The sequence below is a fragment of the Myotis lucifugus genome, unplaced genomic scaffold, assembly GCF_000147115.1.
Source record: "Myotis lucifugus unplaced genomic scaffold, Myoluc2.0 scaffold_29, whole genome shotgun sequence".
Taxonomy (NCBI): domain Eukaryota; kingdom Metazoa; phylum Chordata; class Mammalia; order Chiroptera; family Vespertilionidae; genus Myotis; species Myotis lucifugus.
The window spans coordinates 2,674,042-2,695,437 of record NW_005871077.1 but is presented as its reverse complement, the minus strand read 5'-3'; the positions used below and the strand labels follow the sequence as shown (position 1 = coordinate 2,695,437).

Sequence of the window (21,396 nt, the reverse complement as noted above, 5' to 3'; positions counted from 1 at the left end):
TATAGGATTAATGGGTTTTATGGTGATAGGTTGGGGAATATTACCAGTTATGTACTAGTAAGCTTGTTTTCTAAGATGTCCCTGTCAATGACTGTATCAAATAACATAGGACATGAATTTACATTATCATTAATGTTTGTTCAATGACAGCAAGAAGCTGTCCTCTGCTGCTTTGAGTCTCTGATAAGCTGTTATTCTTACCTTGAATGTTCCTAATCATGTGATTTTCTCAAGTGGGCATTAGACTCTGTTCTTTCTCTTGAGTAATGATGCTTGTATATGGGGGCTTTCTCATATTTTTCAGAATATACTAAAGGACTGTTTAGGGAAGTGGGGTCTTAGAGGACACTCAGCCTTGTCTTGGAAACACTGTGGAAGGAAGAAGCCTGTAGCAGTTTTTAGGGGTAATATCTTTAAGAAAACAGTGATGTTTGATCATTGCTGGTTTGTTCAGTGATTAGAGCAGTGGTTCCCAACATTTTTGGCTATGCCCCACCTAAGCATCTCTAAAATCCTGATGCCCCCTCCCCCGTGACATATAATTCTTATTATTCAAAAAGTGAACTCTTATTCACATGGAGGAAGCCTTAAAGGCCATTAACTTGGTCTAAACAAGCTCCCAAAGAACATGGCATCTATAAAAGAGAAAACTAAAAGAATGAAAAGACAGTTGAAGTACTAAGAAAGAAATCACTAAGACATTGTTAAAAATAATAATAATATGAAGTGATATAAAAAAGTAGTAAATAAAATTTCAAAACATAACAGAGAACTGAAATGCATAAATATGTCACTATATATTTATATAATGTATGTGAGGCCCCTAGAATCATAAGAAATGCAAAAAATTCACTGTTAGCTGAAACCGGTTTGGCTCAGTGGATAGAGCGTTGGCCTGCGGACTGAAAGGTCCCAGGTTTGATTCCGGTCAAGGGCATGTACCTGGGTTTTGGGCACATCCCCAGTAGGAGATGTGCAGGAGGCAGCTGATCGATGTTTCTCTCTCATCGATGTTTCTAACTCTCTCTCTCTCTCCCTTCCTCTCTGTAAAAAATCAATAAAATATATTAAAAAAATTCACTGTTAATAACTCATTCTCAAATTCTCCCCTTAAAAGTCAAATTGGCCCCCTCTGGGGCATGTGCCGCGAATTGGGAACTACTGGATTAGAGCAGTAGTTCTAATGGCCCTCGGACCCTTCACTTCCCAGTCAAGGGCACATACCTTGATTGCAGTCTCGATCCCAGAAGATGTTGTTGTTGTTGATTTTTCTCTCTCTCGCCCTCTCCTTCCTCCCTTCCACCCCCTCTAAACACAATGGAAAAATATTCTTGGGTGAAGATTTTTTAAAAAATAACAAAAAAACCCAGTGATGTTTGCTAGGTTATTCTTAGAGATGGGAGACTTGTCTTTCTCACAGACTACCAGGATCTGCAGGGAGTAAGTTGGAATTGAGAATGAGAACAGCCTCTCCAAGACTGTGGATTAGGATGGAGTTCTTGGCAAGAAACTTATTTAGTGGGCTGAGGAGGCAGGAAGACCTTTGTTCTAGCTTTGGCTGTGTGTGTGAGAGAGAGAGAGAGAGAGAGAAAGAGAGAGAGAGAAAGAGACACTGAGAGACCATGGCAAACCCTCAACTTTTCTAGGCCTTAGGCTAGATATATTAAAAGAAGAAGGGGACTCTCTAAGATCCTTTCTAACCTTAAAGTTCTTTGACTGACCAGGGCACCACGGATAGCAAGGACATTTTAATTTGACAGCATATTTTTAGATGTCATTAAGCAAAGAAATCAGCTTAATTTCATCTTGTAAAGTTAAGAGTAATAAATCACTTATCTTACTACTTTGAGTAAGGAGAATTAGAAGAAGGGATCATATGTGACTTGTGTATTTATACTCTGATCTAATATTAGGTAAGTGACATGTTGTAGTCAAGAGGCCCAATTATAACACCTGGAAGTAATCTGGTAATAGAATGACTCAGAGGAATGTTAAATCACTATTTTCCCCTGAGAAAACTGAGAAAGGTGTTTATCTACATTTTTTCATTAGGATATGTGCATGTCTTGGGAGTGAGGATGCTGGGAGGTAGCCCCACTGTGGGTAGTAGTCAAACACCAGATTTAAGGTCCCACTGAAGATCTTTCATTGATGAGCTCATAAGTGGTGAAAAGGCTGCCAGCCCTGAAATCAGCAATAGAATGCTGCTCAAGGTGGCTGTTTGTTATAAGCTCAGCTGGGCATGGTCACAAGCTTGGTGGGCAGAAAAAATTTTGAAATAATGCCACGCCATAATTGTGAAAGAGCTAGGAAACAGTGCTGACTGAATAAAATCTGTACTGCAATCAAATGGTGACTCTTTTTGAGGAAAGGCTTTGTTCTGGTTAAGTCCTGGAGGATGGGCCACTGACAAAGGCTCCAGCCAGAGCAGCATGAGAAAGATCATGCAGTGGACATTGGTTGTTTCTCTCTGTTGTCATCACTTTGAGGACTAAAATATAATTGAAAAGTTTTATTTACCTATCTATCCAGAGCTTCTAGGGGAAAAAAGAGAATTGTTTCATTTCTAAATGCATTTCATTTTAGTAAATAAAGCATTATGAATAAACCCAAATAAAATTCAAAACAAATTAGAAACTTGGATACAAAATATAGGTATTAGTGCCACCATACAAAGAAGACCTCTCTAAGGATGCAGAGATCAACATTCAGTAGCCTCTGTCCTTAGGAACTTAACTTGAGTGAGAGAAACAGGTAAATAGCTAATATTTATTGTTTTATTCAGTTTTTATACAATGTCTACTCTATATAAGGCTATGTACTAGATGTTGAGACTACAAGGTAATCTGTTGATACAGTCCCTATTTTCAAGACATGTATAGTCCAGAGGAGAGGAGTAAATGAGTAACCAGAGCACAGGGTTCATGGAGTCATATACGAGGGACGAAATCATTAGAATGCATAACAGAAATTGATGCAGGGGACTTTGAATATGTTCTAAGAATGGAACTAAGCAGTGTCAAGGAACCTGTTCCTTCAGTGATTGTAGTAAGCTGTGCTTAAAGTTATGTTCCAAGAACTGTACATTTCTGATGTTAAGGATGATAACAATAGCCAAGAATTTTACAATGCTTTCTTTCTGTCAGCCACAATTCTAGTGCTTTTCATATAACAAGTTATGGAATCCTTACAGTAATCCTATAAAGTAGGTGTTAATGTTAGCCAATAAACTTAGGCCCAGAGCAGTCTAGTTACTTAATCAGTAACAATTACTAGTATGTAGTGGATCTGGCATTTGGTTCCAGAGTTCATATTCTAAGTACGGTGCTAAGTTAAGACTTACAGAATTAAGGGAGTCATCTACTGGAAGAACCATTGTTGTACATTTTTGTAGGTAGAGCAGCTTAATATTAATGAATCCATATCTGAGCAGCTAGGAGAAAAAATTGTATATACATATTTTTTTATTGTCTAGAAATAAAGCCTATCTTATAATTATTGGAATTGCCTTGTACTAGCTATAAATTATAATAAAATTATTAAATTGAAATAATAGAATTTTTAAGTTGAAATCATAGGAAATATCTTTTGATCAATACTGTCCTCCATTAATTTACAGAAAAGGGCCTTCTTGAATTTTAAATATCTCTAAAAGAGAATCTATAGCCTTCCACAATCAGGAGCTGTATCCCACAGCTCTTTGAGGTGGGGATTTCCTATTCAGCCCAATGTTCTCCTGGTCAGTAGGAGGTTGCTTTCTCTATCTCTCATCCTTTGAAATGTCTATCTCTTTTTATAACACTAGTGGCCTTTAATTTATAAGCTGGATTTGTAAATTGATGGTGCCCAGCCTGGTTGGGCCTGTGGTGCATGTGGCTTATCTCCATGTTTGGAGGCCTGCTATTTGCTGCTCTCAGGGAGTTAATAAGAGCTTTGGTGACCTGGTTTGCCCAAAATTTATAGGCTCAAATCTAGACGATCTGAAGGGGGAAAAAATGGAACGAAAAAGTCAAAGTTATGGTTGTAAACTACAAGGAAAGTTAGAATCATAAAACCGGCATCAGTATGCTACAGACAAGAATTAGAAGTTAGGAAGAGCCTAGAAGGAGACATTTTTAATTAAAGCAGTCCTCAAGACATTTGAAATTGTTAGGATGATTTTAAATAGGCAACCCTTGGCTTTAAAAAGAATCAAGGATTCAGTTTTCTGTATGTGGTGTTAAATATAAAGACATACAAAATTTAAGAGGAAAAGTAATCTTTTTATGTAAAGCCATTTTGATTTATGGTTTTCTGGCCTTTGAAAGCCTCCCTGTATCTTGATAAATACATTGAATTGTTTTAAAATGGTATTAAAATAATTTATTTTGCAAAAGCAAGTATTTTTAATGTAGCAGTTAGGAATATCATTAGGAAGACTATTGAAAGTGATGTCTACCATAAAGCTGAATGGTATTGCTAAATAAAGAAAAGGATATTTAGACCTCATTTGGACAATTAACTAAAAATAAAAGTAAACTTTTACATATAATATTGAAATCAACTATGGACTTCAAGAAATTTACTAAGATAATATTTTGTCTAAATTTATTTTCTATTTTGTTTTTTAAAACTTTAATTTTATTTACAGAAGGAATAAAAAGTACTTTTTTTAAAAAAAAAAGCATTACAGATCAAAGTTCCCTTTGACTACTATCCTTCCAACATCCCAGAAGTCACCATTTTGCCATTGTTTCTTCCAAAGCATTTTTTGAATATTTATATGCATATATTTCTATGCATATAACAGAAATATGTTTTGAATAGATGTTAAAAAAATAATTCACAGATTGTATTGTTTGCTAGTTCATTCTAAATATGACCTTCCAGTATGTTTTGGTTTTGATACTTCAATAATATTAATAATAGCAACAGACATTTATTGCGTAGCTATTATGTGCTAGGCAAGATATTTAACATTTTATATATAATTTATTCTCATAATCTGCATAATGAGCTTCGGAGGTGTGAACCCTAAAAAGGATTATATCCACCGGGAAAGACTCCTCATGGTTATAGGCCCAAAATCATAAAGATAGTCTAGCAGCCATTGCTAACAGAGGTCTCTCACAGGCTGCATTTCAGGGAAAAGCCACAGACTGAGCTTCCAAGCTTCCTGAACTGTGCTCCTGCTGTCTGCTATGACCTGTATAAGGGAGCTCCTGGTATCATCTTTCAACCAATGCACTGAGACCTGCCCCGACCAATTGGAACTATGCACAACTGTATCTTCATTTACATTTGCACTGACAAACAGAGAAGCTCCATAATGACCAATTGGAGTGCATGAAGCTGACCAATTAGGACAGTGCTATTTGAATCAATCAGAACTATGCTGTTTGGATTTCTCATTTGCATTAAAATGAACCAATTGGGAACTAGAGCAGGAAATTCTCTATAAAAAGTGTCCTCCCCTTTGTCTTGGTGAAGCACACTTTTGATTTTCAGCAGAGGCTGCTTCCCCCCAGTTTGCAAATTATTCACTTAAAGTTCCTCTTTTTACCACAGCCCAGATTGAGGATTCCCATTGGCATTGGGTTGGTGGGAGCAACCTTTTGTTGAAATAGGTGAGTATTCTATATTCATTTTATATGAATAAAAATTTACCTTAATTTTATCTCACATTTACATTGAATTGCTAATGCCAGTAGTTTATCATCCTTTAATAAGTTTTCAAAAAAATAAAAAATTTAGAATGATTTAAAAATCGTTAGGAATATAACTTCTAGTTCTGTTAGTTTTGTTATTCACATGACCTCGGCCTTTTTCTACCAAGTCCCTGGAGTATCTTTGCTAAGCCACAAGGCTGGGAATAAGAGGGTGACTCCTGCTCACCTTTTAGGAATGTGGAGGCATTTTTGTCATATCTGACTCATTCTACATGAAGAAAAGACAACCCCAGACATTTCCTCAGTAGTCACTGCTTTTAAAAACCTAAGCCTGTGATGATGTTCTTGTTTGGGGGAACCATTATAGGATATAAGATCTAGGAGGAAAGAGGTTTGTTTTTGAAAGATGCTTTTCATTGTGCCCTTAGTCATACTGGTATGAGGAAATAAAGGTTGCTGCAAGGAGAACTCTGAGAATTTTTATGGGAATTGGTAGAAAGGAAGTGATATTGGGTGGGTTGAGAGAAAAAAATTTGTGCTTATTTTGTATACCCTGATTTTGGACTTTGTATGAAGATATTTCAAAATTACATGACAAAATTGATATTTTAATGAATGGGATAGCTGTCAGAAAGGTTTAAATCACAGTTCTGCTGCTTACTTGTAATTAGCTGGGTAACCTTGAAAAAGCCACTTTACTTCAATAAAATAATATCCACCTTATAAAGCTGCAGGGTTGAAATTGCATTAAGTATTTTATACATTGCAAAGCGCTATACAAATGTGCAATGTTAGCTGATATTTTTGCTGTTTTTATTACCACAGTTGTTGTCAAGGCTGTCTACAGTTTGCATCTTTTACTTACTATGGCCTCTGTACTGAAGACTTACAAAGCTTGCTTCTGTCCTTTATTACCTGAAAGAGAACACTATATTAGGGCTCTGTTATTTTCAGAGAAGAAAAGAGAGCTTTTTGCTGGATCAGTTAACAAAAATTAAAGGCCTAATTCTATGTATCAATCAGCATTTCCTCAAGCCTAATGTAGGAACTGAAAACATTATCTATAGTACTTCTCCATGAGAGGAGATATGCTGAAGGTCCCAACAGTTAACATTTGGTTATCATCATTAGTGTTTATAGATATTCTTTACCTTTTGTTTTTAAGATAACAATAAAGTATTAATTACTATCTGTCTACTTTTAGAAGTATTTTCTAATAATTTTATTGCACTAGATTATTGTTTGAAAAACAAAAATTATCTTGCTATAGTTTCTTTTTGGTTATGTAATACTTAAATTACTTTGAAATCTCAATATACAATGAGGATATGAAGTTTTTATGCTTAACAGAACAAGACATGAGTTCAAAATGGTTAAGAAGCACTAAAAGGCCTGGCTAGTGTGGCTCAACAGTTGAGTGTAGACCCAGGATCCAAGAGGTCACTGGTTCGATTACAGGTCAGGGCACATGCCCAGATTTTGGGCTCTATCCCCAGTGGTGGTGGGGAGGGGGAGGATGTGGAAGGCAGCTGATCAATGATGTTTTTCTCTCTCTATCCTCTCCCTTCCTCTCTCTCTCTAAAAATCAATAAAAACATATTTTTAAAAAAACAATGAAAGTGAACTCTTGTTTCCAGATGAGGAGATAGCTCCATTGAGTTTCCATTTGGTGCACTTCAGAGTCCACACTATAATGGGGGAACTGCTCCATGGTTAGAAACCCAATTAGAAGTCTGGTTTATTATTTGGAAGTTTTTGTTTATTACTTTGCTTCCTCTCATTCTGCTAATGTTTTTCCTAATGTAAATTTTGTAGCAACTCTAAATCCATGGAAAGAGCAGGACCTTTAGCTTGTCACAGAGTCCTTGGACTGCCTATCAGTGAGCCAATGCTACAGAAATTAGACATTAATCCTTTAGCTTTAAGGCGACTAGGAAGTCTACAATTGAAATCTCAGTTGACATTTGAGTGATGTGCCATTTATTGTACAAAAACACTACAGGTATAGGCTATTTCTTGAAGAAGATATATCTATGCTTTGGAGGAGGCACTTTGCTGGGGAAAAATCCTTTGGTTTTATTGTTACCTCTCTCGATAGTTCTAAAAAGCTTACCCTTTTCATTTTAATTGGTGTTTTGCTTTGTGGTCTCTGTCCTCACTTCCATTTATTTCTTGACCTACTCTTTGTAGCAGAACATCTCTATCCTGAAGTTATACCAATGGGAAAAGTTAAATCTTATTTCAAAGGAACTGTGAAATTCCATTCCATATTTTAAACTTAGTCCATTGGAAAAATCACATTTTTCTTTATTTTATTTGGATACCCATGCCCTTATTCTCTGAGGATTATAAAGGGTTTTTCATCTTTCTCACCTATTTATAGAAGCTGAGAATTTCCCCTTTTCCAGAAGCAGTTGTATTAAGAGAAGCTTATTTTCTTGAGATCTCAACCAGGGTTCTCTAAGGAGTCTAGGATCTGCACAGTCACATTTGCTTTTCCAAATAAGCAACTAGAAATATTTTAACTTGTCTTGACTATAACTAAGTTACTCTTAAAACAAAAAGTTCATAATCAGTTGAATTCTCTCAGCTTCTGGCTTACAGTACTGAAGAAACTGTTACATCGAGTAGACAGGCTGGAGTAAGAATTTCTGATTCGATTGCATATTATTTATTGTGGAAAGAATGTTTTCCCTCCAGACTGACTAGGAACAAGATGTTTAAACATAAGCCAGGGTGGAGACCAGTTTGTTTGGTCAGCTTCAGAGGAGCCACGTTTTCCTACTTACCATGAGTCCGCCAACTATTCTACCCCCCACCCCCGCCCGATTCTTCAAGTTTCTTTGGAATTTTTACTTAAGGCTCTGTTGGATAAGGCAGTGATACAGTGAATACGTGGCAATAAGAAAGGCTAAGGCTGTTTTTGGAGCAACGTGATTTTATGTCATTATGAATTTATGTTGTACTGTGTGTGTATATATAAAGTTTTCTTTTTTTTCTTTTCCCCGGTCCCCCTCTGCTGTTGGCTTCTGTATTCCCATAGCTGGATTTCATGCAGCAGGACTCCATTTATCACAGGCAGTGGGAGGGGTGTACAGAGATATGAAAGGGTTACTGTTCACATTTCCTGTGTAATTCCCTGTGATCTTACTGAGCTGTATGTAATTTCTTTCTTGATGTTAAACATTCCCAGGCTCCTATAACCTTCTAGCCTACTTGTACTGGCCAAGTTTGTCCCAGGTGATCATATAGGCAAATCTCCTGTTTTTAAAGATTAGAAATCACTCCTTCCTCCATGAGATAGGCTAAATGCTCATGCCTTTGAAGTCCCAGAAGAAATCCTTTTGATTTAAAACAAGAACAGAGAAGTAATATATTAGTTTTAAAATTTAAATTCAACAGCCAAGTTTGTTGTCAAATTAATTGCGTATATTTAAAAATCTACTGATTCCTGGTTTAGTGAATTTCTAGTTAAATGAAAGCCCCTTGATCTATTAAAGATTACATTCTTCCTTCTTAAAACACACTTAAAAATGGATTCTAATTCTAAAAGGGTAGATTTGAACCTATCATCTTACTTTTAGTTTATTTAATAGGTAGATCATTTTAAGTTGCCTCAGATATAAAGCTGCTTACCTGAAACTTTAACACTTCCGCTTCAGTTCCATTCAGAAGATTGTAGTTGATCATAAGGAGATACTTATTATTTTCTGCTTTTTTTCTGGTTTTAAAAGTATATCACAACTCATTATTATTCCACAATATTTTAAATATACATTTTTGTTGTTGGATAAAGGTATTCTATTTTTGCCTTTGCCTTAAGTTTTAGAAGAAAATGTTATGCTCTTATGAAGCATAAGAATGTGTCAGCAGCTGCTCATAAATCAATGGGGACCAGCACTGTGCCAGCACTGCCCTCATAGCAGGTAATGAACTTTTGTTTAGACACAACTCTGGGCAAGTTTCCTTGTGTAACTTATAGCACATCTCTGTGTCCTAATTCAAAAACATAGGAACCTAGGGGTTTGGGGAATGAACAGAAACAAAACAATGTCTCTTTGAAGGAGTTTCTAGGATAATTTAAGTTTGCTGATATTTAGGCCAAAGAAAACTAATTGCATTGCTTAAAGCAATGAGATAAAATGTTTTTATGCACTTAACCAAGTGTATATGGTTTTATATGGACATGGGTAGATGAATTTTTAGATGGATTCTGTTTGGATCTGCTTTAGAGAGCCTACATGCATGGTTGATATTTCTCAATCAACTTTAGTTCCCCAATGCCTAAAACACCTGTCACAAGTAGGTTTTTCAATAACAGTTTGTTGAATGAATGAACGAAAGAGACTGCCACGTTACTTTTGTAGATCCTTAATTGTTTTATATATGTGTAATTATGTGCATGTCAATAATGTTACTCTCATCATTCCTGTTTATATTTTTCAAAGTCCTTTGCTATTAAGTATTTAATCCCCTCACAACATTTTGTGCCCAAGTTCTTAAGTGATCTACACCTGGTTGGCCTAACCATGACATTGCTCTGCAATGAGAAAAAATAATATTTAGTCATAAATTAGTTAAATCATAGTCTATTAACATTTCCTAAAATCAATAAGCCCAATTTATTAGTACATAGTAGAAAAATACTTATATTATCTCCCAGGCATTAATTATTCCTGGGACCGTCAAAAAGCACTGCATAGTAATCTATCAATAGATACTTAGAGAATGCTAATGTAAACAGCATTGTGCCTGGTACTTGGTCCTGCCATCTGAAGTCTCCTAGACTTCTCAATGAATAGGATACATGCACTAGTCAAGTTAAACAGCAATTTGAAGGTGCATTAAATATGTTATATGTTAAGTGAGAGGCCTGAACAAGAATCAAGTAGCTTCCTGGAGGAAGAAGTCATTTTGACTTGTATTACAGAGTGGTGAAAGACTTCACAGAGGAAGGTTGAGTTGGGCATGAAACAAATCGTCGGGGTCTGGATATAAAGGAGTGAGGCTATTGGATGTTTATAAATATGGGTGATAGTTATCACATTTCCTGTTCCCAGCAGCAGTAAAGAAACAGCAACAAAAAGCTTAAGTATATGATGGAGGCTTTTCTCCATTGATGGTGTATTTATTCCTTATTTTTTACTGAAGTGGAATTTCAGAACAGCTTTCACCGAGGACATACAAGAGCTTTTTTAGTTATAAGGATCCACTTCAGTAGGAAACACTCCCAAATCTCTCTCTTCCAATTAAAATTTCAGCAGGAAGACAGAAATAAGATATATTGAAAAGTTATTATTCATGACTACACTTTGGTAATAAAGGCCCCATCCAATCTCAGTGGCAAGTTTAACAGTATCACTGCAGAATTATAACTTGATTTGAAGTCTAACATATAAGGAGGTAGATCCATATTTACTTTTTTTTCATTGATAGAGGTAGCTGTAGTCACTCTATGTAAATATAACTTCACAGTAATTATTTCTTAACCTGTTAAAGGTTGTTCTACAGTAAAAACAACTATTGCATTAATATCCTAAATACTTATATCCAAATTCTGATTGTTAAGCAAATTAAAAAATTGATAGAATTTGCATTGAGACCTTTTGATTATATTTACTTATTATTACTTACTAGAGGCCCGGTGCATGAAATTCGTGCACGGGGGGGGGGGGGGGGGTGTCCCTCAGCCCAGCCTGCACCCTCTCCAATCTGGGACCCCTCGAGGGATGTCCGACTGTCACAATCCAGGACTAATGGCTCCCAACTGCTTGCCTGCCTACCTGCCTGATTGCTCCTAACTGCTTTTGCCTGCCAGCCTGATCACCCCCCAACCACTCTCCTGCCAGCCTGATCACCCCTAACTTCCCTCCCCTGCCAGCCTGGTCTCCCCTAACTGTCCTCCCCTGCAGGCCTGGTTGCCCCCAAATGCCCTCCCCTGGTGGCCCGGTCACCCCTAACTGCCCTCCCCTGCAGGCCTGGTCCCCCCCAACTTCCCTCCCCTGCAGACCTGGTTGCCCCCAACTGCCCTCCCCTGCAGTCCTGGTTGCTCCCAACTGCCCTCCCCTGCTGGCCTGGGTTCCCCCCAACTGTCCTCCCCTGCAGGCCTGACCGCCCACATCTGCCCTCCCCTGCCGGCCATCTTGTGTCCACATGGGGGTGGCCACCTTGTGTGTTGGAGTGATGGTCAATTTGCATATTACTCTTTTATTAGATACGATTATTGAAAGCAAACATTTTACTGCATTTTACTTTAGAGCTAAACTTCTAGCTGTAGTTTTATTCTGTTATTGTACAAAGGAAAAATAATACACCAATGATAGAAAACCTGTTTGTCCAATAAAGTAAAGAGAGAACCTTAAGATAGTCTGCAGACTTTACATTTTTAGTTTTTTGGCCAGTAGCAAATTTATGTGATCCTATGCATATCTCTAAACATCCCTATTTGTTCAACTGTATGAATTGCTGCCAGTGTGATAATGAGAGGGAAACTATAACCAGTGCTTATTTCCCACACTCTGTTTTTCTGATGATTTAGAGTCTTTCAAGAAGTTACTAGGTGATCCATGATTTAAAAGTTTGGTGGTCAGCAATTTTATGAAAGATGGGAGCATCTCGTGAGTATTATTGATATATTTTTAACTCAGTATTTCCCAAATGTATTTGATTTTGGAAATGCCCACTGCCTGACTTTCCATCTTCCTTTTTCCCTCCCTTCCTCCTCCCTTCCTTCCTTCTTTTTTATCTTCCTTCTTCCTTCCTTTTTTAAGAACACTTTAAAATTTTCTATAGAACAGGTTTCAGGAATTGTCCTATAAAGTGTGTATACACACACATTATTTAAGTCTGTTGCTTAAGTTCATTTTTCTTTTAATGTCTATCTTTTTTTTAAGGCAAAGATGGGTTATAAAGGGAAAAAGAATACCTTTCAAGTCTTGCTAGCTCTTCTCATGTCATGTTTAGTGGGGAAGAGGCTGGCACTCCTATCTGAAACAAGGCTTAAGATATGTCTGAAGTTTAAGAGTTCATACTCTCTGCATCTTCTGTAACTCTGAAAAAAGTAGGAGTTGATCAAGCATAACATAAGTTACCTCTGGGGGTGGGAAGTAGGGAAAGAGTAGGGTGGGTTAGAGGTAAAATGAAACTTTTACATTTTACTATGACTACTTTTGTTCTGTTTGAATTCTTCCATTAGTGTGAATTCCTTTTGTAACCTTAAAAACAAAGAACAAATTAAAAGATATTCCTTGGTGAGAGAACTTCTACTTTATAAAAGGATTGCTTACTCCAAGCGTTTGTAAGTACTAGACTCTCTGGTGTTTTGAAACTTACTTTATGAGGGGAAAAAAACAATTTTAAACCTTTTCTTTTTCTTTCAGAAAAAAACTTTATTATGTTAAGTTAGGTAAATCTGATTAGATAAATCTAATACCCCTTGCTCTTGCTATTATGGTACATATTTCTACTGTCACTAATAATATATTATGCCATCATTTTCCATTTATATGCTAAGTGATGAACTGGGTCTCATTTGTTTTTGTATCTGCAGCACCTAACTTTACACCATGCCTGGTATCTAATAGGCATTCATAAATGTTTGTTGATATGGGTGTAGGGAGGGGGGAGACTTAATTGCATAATTATTCCTAGGGGAATACATTAGTGCTTGCCACTTTCAAATCTTAAGAGAAATATGCTATTGTTAAAGTACCTTTAAAATATAGTTTAATTTATTTTTGATTTATTTATATCTGTCTTCTCTCAGAAAGAATTTACGATGATATTCATTAGTACACATAATATGACATAAAGTTTAAATAAATGAATAAAATAACCAAGTTGGAGGACCTTGTTAATTCCCGTTTTTAAAACTCAATAGAAAGTGACAGTAATCAAGACGATGTGGCATTGGCATAAGGATAAGCATATAGATTAATAGAGTGGAGAGTCCAGAAATAAACCCTTACATTTTTGGTCCATTGATTTTTGACAAAGCTACTAAGACTTCAATAAAGAAAGGATTATCTTTTAAACTAATGGTTCTGGGAAAATTGAATATTCATATTTAAAAAAATGAACTTTCTCATTAAAACCATGCACAAAAATTAATTCAAAATTAATTATGGACCTAAATGTTAAAATTATAAAACATGTAAAGAGAGGCATAGAAGAAATTTCATGACCTTGGACTAGGCAAAGAGTTGTTAGATATAACACCAAAAACATGAAAATAAGAGCAAAAAATTGATAAATTTGACTTAATTAAAATTAAAAACTTTTGCACTTCATAAAGACACTGTTAAGAAACTGAAAAGACAAGCCACAGAGAAAATATTTGCAATTCATATCTGATAAAGGACTATATCCAGAACATGTAAAGACCTCCAACAGCTCAATAATAAGAAGACAAATAACCCAATTATAAAAAATAACTGAATAGGCATTTCATTTAAAAAGATATATGAATGATGAATAAGCATGTGAAAATATGCTCAACAGCTTTAGTTATTAGACATATATACATAAAAAAAAGTGAAGTATTACTTCTTACCCACTAGGATGCCTATAGTCAAACATACAGATAATATCTGGTGTCTAGGTGTGGAAAAGTAGGAACTCTCATACATTGTTGGTGAGATTGCAAAATGGTATACCTACCTTGGAGAACAGGTATACCGTTTCTTTTAAAATTAAACCAGCTTACCATACATATTAGTCAGGTTCTCTAGAGGAACAGAACCATTAGGATGTATCTATAGGAAGAGATTATTTTAAGTAATTGGCTCACATGATTGTGGAGGTTGGCAGGTCCAAAATCTGGTAGGAGAGGCCAGAAAGCTGGTCTCAGGAAAGAGCTGGAGTGCAAAGCCAGCCTGCTGGAAAACCAGTAAGAGTTGACATTGCAGATGAAATCCAAAGTCAGCCTTCTGGGGAATTCCTTTTTGCTCAGAGAGATTAGCCTTTTGTTCTATTCAGGCCTTCAGCTACTTGGATGAGGCCCACTCACATTATAGAGGGCAATCTGCTTTCCTCAAAGTTTACCAATTTAAATTTATGGATTCATCCAAAAATACTCTCCCAGAATAATATTAGACTAAATATATGGGCACTGTGTCCAGCCACATTGACACACAAAATTAACCCAGAAATTTCACCTTTCAGAATCTACTCAAGAGAAATGAAAATATATATCCACACACAGACTTGTATATGATAGTTCATAGTAGCTTTATTCATAATAGATAAAACTTGGAAATAATCCAAATGTCCATATACTGGTAAATGGACAAACAAAATGTGATATGTCCATGCATTGGAATACTATTCAGCAATTGGAAAAACAAAAAGGAAAATACGGGTATATGATGTAATATGGATGAACCTCAAGAATATGATAAGTGAAAGAAGCCAAATTTAAAAGATTAAAAATGGTATGATCCCAATTGTATTATATATCTAGATAGAACAAATCAGAGGAGGTTTGGGGGTGGGAGCAGTGATTGACCGCATATAGATTCAAGAGAATATTGGAGAGTGATGAGAATGTTCTAAAATTAGATTGTAGTGATGATTACACCTTGGTAAATTCACTAAAACATCATTGATTTGTACACTTATAACAGGTAAATCCTATCTACACTAATAAAAGAGAAAGATGCAAATTGACCATACCTTCACGACACCCACCAGCCAATCAGGAGCGAGTATGCAAATTAACCACCAAAGATTGCGGGTTAATTTGCATACACAGGTGCTGAGAGGCTGGGGGCGGGGCAGGACACTTGCGTCGTCGCCATGGCAACAATGCAGGCATTCCACACTGCCCCAACCGCTCTGGGCCTCTGGGCAGCATGGGAAGGCAGAAAGGTGCCTCCAGGCTGGAGCAAAGGCGGTGCTGGCAGCCAGGGGCAGGAAGGCCCATTCTTGCACGAATCTTCGTGCATCGGGCCTCTAGTGATATATAAATTGTACCTCAATAATGTAAACAAAAGAAGGATGATAAAAATGAGACAATGGACTAAGGGTCAGACACATAATGCATTTCATAAAAGCTCTTGTATTTGCTTGAGGTGGATGACAAATTTTGCTGTTAGCTCTTTAAAGAGACCTCTCATAAGATGAGATGTGTTTTCTAGTTTTCACAAGATCAAAATTTTGTCAGGATCTTAGTGGAAGCCTAATAATTATAATTCATAGAAAAATATATCCCTTTAGGCATACTGCTATATACTCAACTATCTCAACAGCATCCTTATAGTAAATAACTGAAGACTGTTCTCCAAACATGTTCTTAAATTTTTCTTCAACACAGACTAGTGACTTAAAAATCAAAGGCTACTTTATTAAACACAATTCTCCTGGGTGAATAGCAAGGAGAACAGTAAAAGAACAAAACCAAAGAATGCTGTTTAGTGTTGGTATGTCTTACTCCAGACATTTAGGATAATGAATGACTGGACTAAATAGACATGCCGCAGTTCTACAGAAGCTTTTGGTGAAAACTGAGTAACAATAAGATTAGCATTTTACTCCCTGACAAGTACCTGGAATGTAGTTACTCTCAGATACAGTTAGATGTGGAGTCTTTTGCTTTAATTGTCAGCTAGGTTGGGAGTAGGATTGGCATCCTCTTAGGAAAGTTGGGGAGCCTGAGGAGGAAATGTATTTGAATAGACTATGTACCACCTGTGAATAGAGGTAGCCTGAAGAAATATATGCTGGTGGGTTATGATTCTTCCTGAGAAATAATTTTGGCTATTCTCCAGTGCTTAGACAAAGGGATTATTCAGGCTCTAAAGACAGTAGAACATGGTCATAAATATTAGCTTGTAATAGTGTATTTTTCATTGTAAATTTTCACAAGTGTTACATGCCTATTGTAAAGATTTTAACAATTGATTTCATATGCCAAATATAGAATATATAGAATAAAAAAATAAAGTCTCTTTTCTTTGTACCCTACTTTGCTATTTTCCTATTAGTGTATATTTAAATTGCTTTTAGTTTATAGTTGTTGTAATGCTGCAATAAATATACTGGTGTCAGACACTCTTCCATTTAATAAAAGATACGAGTCCTGGTCGGTGTGGCTCAGTTGGATGAGCATCGTCCCATGCACCAAGAGGTCGCAGGTTCGATTCCTGGTCAGGGCACATGTCCAGGGTTATGTATATGGTTCCTGGACAGAGGTGGAAGACTGAGTTCACATGACCTTTCTAGCATGGTAATCTCAGGGTAGTCAGACTTCTAATTCTGTGGTACGGGGCTCCTAGAGAGAATTTTTCAAGAGATAGCAAGTGGAAGGTGTCAGTGTCTTATGGCCTAAAATTGAAAACTGGTTTCTCATCACTTCAAAGCAGCCCCAAAACCCTCCCAGTTTCGATAAGAGGGGACATCGGCATGACCTATTAATGAAAGAGATATCAGAGAATTTGTGACCATCTTAATCTACCATAGTCCACCTTCTGGTCACAAATGATTTACATTCCTCCTATATTCAAAATATACTTAACCCCTTCTGAGAATCCCAAAGTTCTCATCCCACTATGGCTTTAACCTCAAGCTTAAGGTACAGGGGCTTGTCATTTAAATCAGGTACAGATATGCGGGAAGCTTCACAAGTGTACTTCCTCTCAAGAGACAAGTTATTTACTCAACATATATTGAAGAGTCAGGCACAGAATAACTGCATAAACACTTTCATTCAAAAATGTGGAACCGGAGGCATGTAGGCTTTCACTGTCCATAGTAATTTTGAAATCCCGATGGTGTCAGTCCTCTATAAGGCCAAACTTACTCCCAGGAAGTGATTATTTACTGTGTTCCTGGTTTCGCCCTATCAATTCTGAGTCATCCTTTTTCTATCAAAATGGTTTATGTTTACAACTGGGTATCCTTTCCAGCCTTGCCTCTTGAAATTTGAAAGTTCAAAAGCCTTTCATTCTCTGCTTCTTTCAGTCCAATCTAACAAAAATCCTTTAAAAACTTTGTCAGATTCCTGTATCAGGTTCTAAAGACAGTAGAACATGGTCAAAATATAACCACCCTATTAGGCAGAAGCCACAGTCAATTTTGTTTGTGAGACAGGCTTCTTTTGCTAGTTCAAACTAACAGGCAAGGTATTATAAGACAATACCCATAAGATTCTTAGAAGCTTTTCTATTTTAAGGAGTCCAAAAGGCATGCTCTTAAGATTCCTAGAGGTGTTTTATCAAGAAGAGTCTAAGAGGCACACTGTTAAGATTCTAAGTGAGCTAGATACAGCTTTAAGTCATATTTCAGTCTCACCACACTTTTATAGACTAGAGATTTTAATCCTGAAACCATGCTTTACTTGATGTTTACTCTGAAGCTATTTCTTACTTTTCTATCTGTAGAAAATGGAGATAAGAAACTATTTTCTTTTTGAAAAGAGCAAGCCCTGGCTTCTTTATATTTTCTCTAAATTCTGCTTGAACATGAAACAGTTCTTTTGTTAGCTCATCTTTCTCTATGCATACCTTATCTTATATAACTAAAAGAGACTAATACTTTCAATCTTCAGTCTAGAAATCTCCTTAGCCAAACCTACCATTGTATTGGGCATATTTCCTCTTTTCTATGTTATTCAGGGAATGGTGTTGCAAACTTTCCACCACTGTGTAAGATGGGTTGTCATTTCTCCATCTGTTAACATTTTTACTAATGTCCTTCAAGTCTTCCTGAGGCTCTTGCAGCTTCTGCTTACCAGCTGCTTCCAAAGCCAGTGTCACATGTTTTAAGATTTTTATTATAAAATCCTACTTCCATGTAACAGAATCTGTTATATTTCTATAATTTGTTAACAAATTACCTAAAAACTTAAAATCTTAAAACAACAAAATTTTATTATAAGTCATAATTTGTGCATCAGTGAAAAGGGCAGGCTTATAGTGAGTGGTTACTCTTCCCCATGTAGCATCAGCTGAGTTTAGTTGTTGATATTCAGCTGGAGAATGGACTGGTTTGAAGGTTCCAAGACAGCTTTAATCACATTTCTGGTATTTTAATAAGGATCAGTCAAAAGCTCATCTTAGCTGGGACTGTCAACCAGAATACTTACACCTAGCTTCTCCAATATGACAATCTTACTGTAGTTAGTTTATGATGACAATAGCATAAAAAATAGGAAGGAGGAAATAGATGTATTCCATTGTAAAATTCTTTCATTATATGTGAAATGGCATGATAGTATTAGAGTGTGATAAGTTAAAAGGCTATATTTTAAGCACCAAGCAATCACTAAAACTATAAAAGAAATGGGCATATATAATAAGCCAGTAGTGGAAATAAATTGAAATACTTAAAAAAATTCAGTCCCAGAAAAAGTAGGAAATAATGGGAAATGAAACATTGAACAGATTGGGACAAATAGAAAATAAGATGATTAATTCACATTCAACCATATAAATAATTACATTAAATGTAAATACTTTAATGGCAGAAATTATGAGGCTAGATAAAAAAGCAAGACCTACAACTGCATACTATCTACAAGAAATACTTTTCAAATATGAACACAGATTAAAAGAACAAGGATTTAAAACGATATACCATGAAAACACTAATCATTAAGAACACTGGAGTGGCTATATTAATATTCAACAAAATAGGCTCTAGAACAGGGAATATTACTAACAATATTGAGAGATAGTTTGTGTGACACCAAAAGCACAAGCATTAATAGAAAAAAAGTGGATAAATCGGACTTCATCAAAATCAATAGATTCTATGCTTCAAAGATATCATTGAAAGAATGAATACCAACCCAATGCAAGAGAGAAAATATATGCAAATCATATATCTGATAAGATATTTGTATTAAGAATATATAAAGAACTCTTACAACTCAATAAAAAGAAGACAATCCAATTTTAAAATGGACAAAGGTAATTGACATATTAGGAACTGTTTTACCATGTCCCCCTTTCTGTTGTTCTATAAACTTATGGGAATTAAATATACAGGGGAAGGCAAAAGTAGATTTACAGTTGTGAGTATGTGAAACACAGGCTATTTTTGGATTATTATTTATCCTATCTAATAATAGAGAAACATGGTAATTAGCCATACCTCCGCTACCCTTCCCATTGGCTAATCAGGGTGATATGCAAATTAACTGCCAACCAAGATGGCGGCCGGCAGCCAGGCAGCTTGAAGCGAACAGGAGGCTTGCTTGCTTCAGTGACGGAGGAAGCCAATGTTCCCCGCCTGCCTTGCCGGCCTCTGAGCTTGCAGTTTAAGAAACATTGTTACAAATATAGAAGCTAAAAAAAAAACAGAAACCTGTTTTCAGCCAGCCGGGCTTCAGCCAGCAGGACCGCAACATTGTTTCAATTATAGAACAAACGCAGATCCCTGCTTTCAGCCAGCCTGGATCTCAGAGCTGGAGTGAGTAGGACCGCAACAGTGTTACAATTATAGAACCCAAACAAACCAGATACCTGCTTTCAGCAGCCGAGGACTCAGAGCTGGAGCCAAGCCTCAGAGCTAAAGCTGACCCAGAATTTAAAAAAAAAAAAAGGACAGGTTGGTAGCTTCAGTCACCCGCCAGCCTGAAAAGGCCCTCAGCCCCTCACCCAGACTGGCCAGGCACCCCAGTGGGGACCCCCACCCTGAAGGGGGTGTGACCAGCTGCAAACAGCTATCATCCCCTCATCCAGGCTGGCCAGGCACCCAATGGGGACCCCCCACCCTGATCCAGGACACCCCTTCAGGGCAAACCAGCCGGCCCCCACCTGTGCACCAGGCCTCTATCCTATATAGTAAAAGGGTAATATGCCTCCCAGCACCGGAATCAGCGGAGCCGAGAGGCCTCCCGGCACTGGGATCAGCGTGACAGGGGGCAGCGACCAAACCCCCTGATCGCCCTGCGGCTCTGTGTGTGACAGGGGGCGGGGCCACAACCTCCCTATCCGCCCTGCTCTGTTCCTGACAGGGGAAGGCGCCCCAACCCCCTGATCAGCCCTGCTCTGTGCCTGATAGGGGGGAGCTCCCCAACCCCCTGATCGCCCTACGGCTCTGTGTGTGACAGTGGCGGCACCCCAACCCCCTGATCGGCCCTGCTCTGTGCATGACAGGGGGGAGCTCCTCAACCCCCTGATGGGCCCTGCTCTGTGCGTGACAGGGGGGAGCTCACCAACCCCCTGATCAACCCTGCTCTGTGAGTGACGGGGGGAGCTCCTCAACCCCCTGATCGGCCCTGCTCTGTGCGTGACGGGGTATGGAGCCCCAACCCCCCTGATGGGCCCTGCTCTGTGCGTAACGGGGCAGCACCCCAACCCCCTGATCGGCTCTGCTCTGTGCGTTACAGGGGGTGGCGCCGCAACCTCCCTATCGACCCTGCCTTGAGTGTGACAGGGGGCGGTGCCCCAACCTCCCAGTCGGCCCTACCCTGAGCGTGACTGGGGGTGGCATCGCAACCTCCCGATCCGCCCTGCTCTGTGCATGACAGGGGGCGGCGCCCCAACTCCCCAATCGGCCCTGCTCTGAGCCCGACCAGGGGCTGCACCTATGGATTGGGCCTGCCCTCTGCCACCCGGGAGCAGGCCTAAGCCAGCAGGTCATTATCTCCCGAGGGGTCCTAGACTGCGAGAGGGCACAGGCCAGGCTGAGGGACCCCTCTCTCCCCCCCCCCCCAGTGCACAAATTTTTGTGCACCGGGCCTCTAGTTCTTATATATTCATCCACATGAGCAACTGTAAACCTACTTTTGCCCACACTGTATAAA

At 37.9% G+C, this 21,396-nt stretch overlaps 1 protein-coding gene across 2 annotated transcripts in view; it reads left to right on the top strand.

Annotated features, from left to right (window-relative positions):
* ZNF438 (zinc finger protein 438) overlaps positions 1 to 21,396 on the top strand; it is a 199,463-nt gene that overhangs the window by 93,110 nt on the left and 84,957 nt on the right. The window contains exon 4 of one of the 2 annotated variants that reach the window (XM_023752197.1): positions 12,187 to 12,265. The exons of the other annotated variant lie outside the window; for it this stretch is intronic. The gene's annotated coding sequence lies outside the window, so the exon portion shown is untranslated. The remainder of the gene's footprint in view (positions 1 to 12,186; positions 12,266 to 21,396) is intronic. 2 annotated transcript variants of the gene reach the window in all.